The sequence below is a fragment of the Pristis pectinata genome, chromosome 10 (genome assembly GCF_009764475.1).
Source record: "Pristis pectinata isolate sPriPec2 chromosome 10, sPriPec2.1.pri, whole genome shotgun sequence".
NCBI classification, from domain to species: Eukaryota; Metazoa; Chordata; class Chondrichthyes; order Rhinopristiformes; family Pristidae; genus Pristis; species Pristis pectinata.
In genome coordinates, this window is record NC_067414.1 from 71,234,145 (window position 1) to 71,241,800 (window position 7,656).

A 7,656-nucleotide genomic window follows, 5' to 3' on the forward strand; every position below is an offset into this window, starting at 1 on the left:
GCTTCAGTGCGTCCCTCAGCACGTACTCCTGCAGCCTGGACTGTGCCAGTCTGCAGCATTCCCTTACAGACATTTTGCTGTGCTGGAAGACTAACAAGTTTCAGGCAGACCAAAGGGCATCCTTCACTGAACTTCCAGCAACACTTGAGAGTCCTCTGTTAAGCAGCTGCTGGGGATGAACTGGGACATGGACCCTCGCATCCTTCTCCATACCCTCTTAGCAAATCCACAGTCTGCAAAGAGGTGGGTGACCATTTCTTCTCCACAGCAGCCGTCCTGAAGGCAACGTACATTCGGGGTGATACGTCGTCTGTAGAGGAAAGTTCAAACTGAGAGGGCACCTCTCACTGCCAGCAAAGTGAGGTCTTGGTGCTTGTTGGTCAGATCTGGCGATGAGGCATTCTGCCATATGGTTTGGACCGTTTTCTCAGGAACAAACCCGCAGAATCCATAGTGTCCCTGTCCCACAGTGTCTGAAGTAAATTCCGCACTGACCACTGTCCAATGGACTTGTGGTCAAATGTATTTACTTGGAAGAACTCTTCCAAAAAGGACAGGTAAGTGCGGCAATGTTCAGCTGACTAGGGCCTATCTTCCACAACACCAGGGACAGGTAGAACCTCAGCACATAGTGACATTTGGTGCCCACGTACTTTGGATCCACACACCGACTGATACAGCCATACACGAAGGCGGTCATCAGGATGAGGCCAACGTTGCATACACTTTTGCCCCCATTCTCAGGGGACTTGTGCAGCGTGATCAGTCGGACTCATTCCATCTTGGACCCCCAGATAAACTGGAAGACGTCCCGGGTGATTACTGAGGCAGAGGAGTGAGGATCAGGCCACACCTGCACCAAGTACAGCAGCCCTGAGAGCACATCGCACCTGATGACCAAGTTCTTCCCAGTTACTGACATAGAACGCCATTTCCGCAAACCCAATTTTTGTTTTACCTTCCCAAGCCGCTCCAGCCAACTCTTGTTACACACCTCAGCCCCTCCAAACTAGATCCCCAGCACCTTCAGGTAATCAGACCTGACAGTGAAGGGGACATTGGTTCGGTTGGGCCAGTTACCGAAGAGCATGACCTCGCTCTTCCTGTGGTTGACTTTGACCCCTGATGCCAACTCGAACAGGTCACAGATGCTGATCAATCTGCAAACTGACCATGGATCTGAGCAGAAGATGGTGACATCATGTGAGCCTCCACTGCCTGGCAATGTCACCCCTCTGATGCTCTCATCCTTCCTGATGGATTCGGCAAAGGGTTCTATGCAGCACACAAACAAGACAGGGGAGAGTGGGCAACCCTGCCCGACTCCCACCCATTGATTTGAACTGCACTATGGATATCTGTGTAGAGCAGTTGGATCCAATTTCTGAATCCCTCCCCAAAACCCATTTTGGAGAGCATGTCCAACATATATGTGTGATATCCTGTTGAAGGCCTTCTCCTGGTCCAAGCTGACCAGACAGGCATCCACCCTTCTGTCCTGCACGTAGGCGATAGTATCCCCAAGCAATGCAAGGCTGTCAAACATTTTGCTGCCAGGTACAGCACAGGTTTGGTCTGGGTAGATCACTTGTCCCAGAACAGACTTGACCTGGTTGGCGATGGCCTTGGACAGGATCTTATAGTCCACATTCAACAGTGAAATGGGTCTCCAATTCCTGATATCCTCCTTCTCCCCCTTCTGCTTGTCAATGAAGAAAATAATGCCATTCCTCATGGATTCTGACATTCTGCCAGCCAGAAGCATCCAGCAGGTCCGGGCCCATCCAATCCCACAGAGCTAAGTACAACTCTGCTGGTAAGCCATCGCTTCTGGGAGTTTTATTCGTGCCAAAGGAACAAATGGAGCCAGTTAGCTCCTCCAGGGAAAGTGGCTGATCCAAACTCTCCCACTTGCTGTCGTCTAGCACCTCTGTGATAGAGGACAGGAAATTTTGGGAGGCTGTGCTGTCTGTGGTCTTGCTGTCATACAGACTGGCACAGAAGGATCTCCAGATCCTCAGTATGTCTGTCTGTGAGGATGTTACTGAGCCATCCTCTTCCTTAAGGCTCTGGATCACAGAGCTCCCCTGTGAACCTCTAGGAAGAAGAAGCGTGCGCACGTCTCATCCTGTTCCACAAAATGGACTCTGGATCTGAAGATGATCTTTGAGGATCGGAGGCAAAGAGCACAGCTTGCCGGCTCTTCACCTCTACCCATGTTATACTGAAAATAGTTGGCTTTTCACCAGAAATGAAGTTCAGCAGTCCTTGCAGTAATTCTTATATCCTCCACCATTAATTTGTGATGAGAAAATGTGAGCTATTATAGACTTCTTTACATTCAGGCTTGCAGAAGAAGGGGTTAAAGAACTAAGAATGACAAATAATTACATGCTTTTAGTTAAAATGGTACAAAAGAGAGATAAAGAGCAGTCCTCACAATAATCAAAGCTATCAGCCAAGTAGTTTTCACATCCTATTGATTATTAGTTCTTGAATACTAACCGTTGTTCTGGACACGTGATTTTATACCATAGAGGAGAACCTGATATAGTCCATTTATCTCCAGCTTGCTCCTGTAAACAACATGATTATAAAAAATATTTGATTCATGAAGCTACTATTGTGTCACAGGTGATTTTTCATTATAATTAGAAATATCAAAGAGAATAATCCAGTGCTCTTTATCATGTTGCTGCAGTCCCAACCTTTTCAAACAATTGTCAATACCACATCTTTGTCATTAGAAATAAATTAGCCTAGTAGTCACCTAAGACAACTCTAACAATGTTACAATGATGGGATGGTTAATATCCTAATTTAAAAATATGTTAAGTCTTCAGGTGGATAAATGAACAATGCTTTTGGAAGAAAAAGAAAACTACGATAACTGTTCATGAAATTATTTCTCCAACAACATTTTTTCTTCAGTTTGTATTTTTGGTCATCCAATTTACACCTCCTAAACTCTCAATGTACTTTCCATAACATTTCACCTCTCCTCACCACTGTTTCCAACGTTTCCTTAATCTTTTTGGACTTTGATTCTTCTGTCTAATTTCTTCTGTTTCTCTCAGTTTTTTTTCCTACTACCCAGGTTAATTATCCTGATAGTCAGAGAGATATTATTGGCCACTTGGGAAATTGTTGCGGTTGTTTTTCTGGGCAGACATCTCAGATGAACCAACTGTTTCATCAATAATTTTACTTTAATTGTGCATTCTGTTGCAGTATCCGAACTAAGACCACTTTTTGGATTTGCATCTGCCAGGTGCATTTATAAAAAGTCTACCAGATTTTTCTTGAACTTTGTTTTATTAAAAAAAATGTCATGAAAACTAGCACTGCTACCTTCCCCTCCAAGTATTAACAAATAAGTACCTAATGAGCACAGCTTCCACGTGTGCACATGGGCAGAATTTTATGGTTGACTTGAACCTCAACAGTAAAAGGCTGCTGTACATGTTAAAAGTTTGCTAGTACAAATAAACTCTGCAGGTACTGATCTCAAATAGATCTCAAATGCACTGGAAAGCACATAATTTTCAAAGCGCTGTATAGACTTGGCTATTCAGCTTACTCTTCTGCAAGCTGTATTTGATAATAACATTACTAATATCTAAATTGCATGGCATAGATTAGTTATTGTTGAATGAATATTGTTACATAAAAACAATAAATTCTTCACTTTTAAAGATTAAATAGAATCTATTTATCAGGTATCAGTTGACTATAATGTTAGGTCAATATTTCACTTACTTATTCAACTTTGTTATTTTAGAAATGAACTACAATAAGTGCTACTTACAGATTTTAAGCTGTTGTACCAGTTGTAAAAATGGATGTCTAATGACAAAGTTACAACAGCAATGGATCCAGAATTGGCGTGGTGATAGGAGGCTCGAAGGTAATGGTGGAAGGATGTTTTTCTTATTGGACATTGAGACTAGTGGTGTAATGCAGGGATCAGTGCTGGGACCTGGGACCTTTGTTATTTGTGATACATATTAACGACTTGGATGTGACTGTAGGAGGTATGATCAGTAAGTCTGTAGATGACACAAAAATTGGTGGTGGTGTGGATAGCGAGGAAGGTTGTCTAAGGCTACAGCAGTTTATTGATCTGATGGAAGCTTGGGCAAACATTGGAGATGGAAGTTAATCCCGTCAAGTGTGAGGTGATGGATTTTGGGAAGTCAAATAGGGCTAGGACATACACAGTAAATGATAGGGAATGATAGATACAGTAAACATAAGGAATGTTGATGAACAGAGACCTAAGGTTCCAAGTCCATAGTTCCCTGGAAGTGGCAGCACAGGTAGATAGTTTGGCGATAAAGGCATATGACATGCTTGCCTTCAAAGGTCAGGGCACAGAATATAAGAGTTTGGATGTTATGTTACAACTTTACTAAACACTTGGCCACACTTGGAGTTACGCAGTTCTGGTTACCACACTATAGGAAGGATGTGATTGTGCTGGAGAGAGTGAAGAGGAGATTCACCAGAATGTCGACTGCGTATGAAGATTTTAGTTATGTGGAGAGATTGGATAGGCTGGGTTTGTTTACCCTAGAGCACAGGAGGCCAAAGGTTGATCTGATAGAAGTATATAAGATTATGAGAGGAATAGATAGTCAGAATCTGTTTCTGATGCAAGGGATATCAAAAACAAGAGGGATTCAGACGGATGCCTATATAGACTAGGCATATAAAGAACTGGTCCTAACGTGGGCAAATGGGATTAGTGTAGATGGGCAAAAATGTCAGAATGGATATGATAGGCTGAAGGACCCATTTCTGTGCTGTACTGTGAGTACTTCTTGTCTCACAATATGGCACAAGATATTTCCCAAAAAGTGGGAAATTATCTTTGGATGAGGAATGGGGAAATTATTTTTCTTCTTGTTTCTGATGTTTAATCCTGACTTTCTGATGCAGCTAAAAGTTTAATTTGGGAAAATTAAATAGAAGATATAATTAAATCATAATTTGAACTGTGATTACAAAATTATAATATAGTATTGCTTCAAGCAAGAGCAGTAATTAGAATAATGTTCTAACCCACTGTGTAATAAATATGTGAAATATCACTGACAAAACAACTTCATACTGTTCTAAATGACGGCATTAAAAAAACTGCTTGAATACTTGGCCAAAAATGATTGAAAATTGAAGTTGCTTCATCAGCCTGATGCCCACATTCACGTCAGCAGAGTTAGTGCTACTGACAGCTTCAGTGATCTGGGTTTGATCCTGACCTCCAATCCTGGTCTGTGGAGTTTGCACATTCTCCCTGTGACGGTGTGGATTTCCCTTATATGCATTCCATAGACATGATTATTAATTGGTTAACTGGCTATTGTAAATTGCCCCTACAGTAGGTGTGTGGTTGGAGAATCAGAAGGGAGTTGATGGGTGTGTGTGAGGTGACAGGAAAATAAGTGGAGGAATGTGATTGCTTAGAAAGCTGGCATAGACTTAATGAATTGATTGACCTTATTCTATTTTGTTATGAAATAAAGAATATTACTTAATTTTTATGCCACCATGGTGCTAATCCATTTGGAGCTCATGGATTGTCATTGTGGAAAGCCTGGTTACAGCATAGTTACAGTTCATAACTTTTTGATCTACTGGCTGGGATTTTCAATAACACCAACTTTCATTTGTCTCTTACCTCCAGTATAATAAAATGCCCCATGGCAATTAACAGGAGTATTATCAAAGGAAAATTTGACAAAATGCAACAATGAGCCACAGACAGAGAGCACAGGGATATAGATAGATCAGAACAAATGAGCAAAGGGTTGGTCAGGGTTAGTTTTAAAGGACCACCTTAAAGAAGAGAGAGATCAGGAAGTAGACTTTTTTCTTGCCCATTCACTAAAGTCATATATCAATTCTCACAAGTTAGCATTGACAAGATTTGTCTCTGTGCAGGTACCATCCTTGATCAGTAGGCAGACCAGAAAGTATTTATGAGGTCTGCCTTTTGCTATGGTTGCTATTTTCAAGTTTATGGCTCTGGACTTATGGGGGCAGTTTAGGGACATTCAGGTAGTCTTTTCTGTCCCTAAATGAAATGGTTCAATTGCTCTGATGCCCATCTGGATCCCAACACTAAGATTTCCAAGTCACTTTGGCATATATCCTCACAGTTGATCACAATTGTGGTGTTGACTGAATTGTCTGAAATGAGGAAGCTTCTGACTGAAATTTAGTATTCAGCTGCCTTATAAAGAACTTTGGCTGGCCACAATTCTCTGGTTGCCCATTGATTATTTGCTTGATATAACCAGGGCATTCCTAGACTGAACAAGCCTATTAAATGCTGGAGTAATATGGGATGACCACAGAGGTCCTAATTTTGGCTATGGCATTCCCCATTTTGAGTTTGCAAGCTTACTAGTTATGTTTAGGTCATTGATGTTCCTACCTATTTTCTGTGTGTGTTTTTATGTGAATGTACAGTCCGAAACTCTGGGGTAACCAGGGTGCATAGACCAAGTCAAGTGGACTCCCTGGGTTCCAAATGTCATAAGTAACCTCATCCCACATAGGTCAGGAGGTTGCCTGAAGCCAGACAGACCCACATTCTTTCACCTCCACTAGGTCTGTGGATGTTGGGCCCCTCAATCCCTTTCCTGTGGATAAGGCTACTTAGGCTCCATGACTGTTCTCCCCCATGATGCCCATGGCTGCCAAGACCCCTTGCCCCACTTAGATTGAAATGAGGCATGGGAGCAAAGGCAGAGAACATACCCGAGGCTGACCTACTAACAGCTAAAACTGGGATCCAATACCTGCAAGACAGGGTGAGGGGAGAGGGATGGTGATGGGAAGATGAATGCAGAAAATGCTGGAATCTGTTATTAAGGAAGCAGTTTCTGGGAGCTTAGAAAATAACAATAGGACAGGGAAAAGTCAACATGGATTTATGAAAGGGGAATTATGTTTCATAAATCTATTGGTATTTATTTGAGGCTATAACTAGCAGGGTAAGGGCCATACAAAAGGTTATTAAACAAAATTAAACATTGGGAATAATATACTGGCATGGATTGAGGACAGAAAACAGAGTAGGGAGTAGAAATAAAAGGGTTATTTTTGATTTGGGAGGCTATGACCAACAGGGTCAGGGCTGATTCCCGGCTGTTCACAATCTATATCAGATGAGGGGATTGAGTGTAATATATCCAAACAGTACGTCGTTGGGTGGCAGTATGGGCTGTGAGGAGGATGCAGAAAATTCAGGAGTGTATGGGCAGGATGTGATTGGCAAGGACGTGACAGATGGAATAGGGTCATAGAGTAATACAGCACGGATACAGGCCCTTCGGCCCAACAAGTCCATGCCAACCACGGTGCCCACCCAGCTAGTCCCAGTTCCCTGCGTTTGGCCCATATCCCTCTAAGACCCACCCCTCCATGTACCTATCCAAGTGCTTCTTAAATGATACTATTGTACCTGCCTCAATCACTTCCTCTGGCAGCTCATTCCATATATTCACCACCCTCTGCATGAAAAAGTTGCCCCTCAGAGTCCTTTTAAATCTTTCCCCTCTTACACTAAATCTATGCTCTCTAGTTTTGGACTCCCCTACCCTGGGACAGAGACTGTTACCGTTCACCTTATCTATACCTCTCATAATT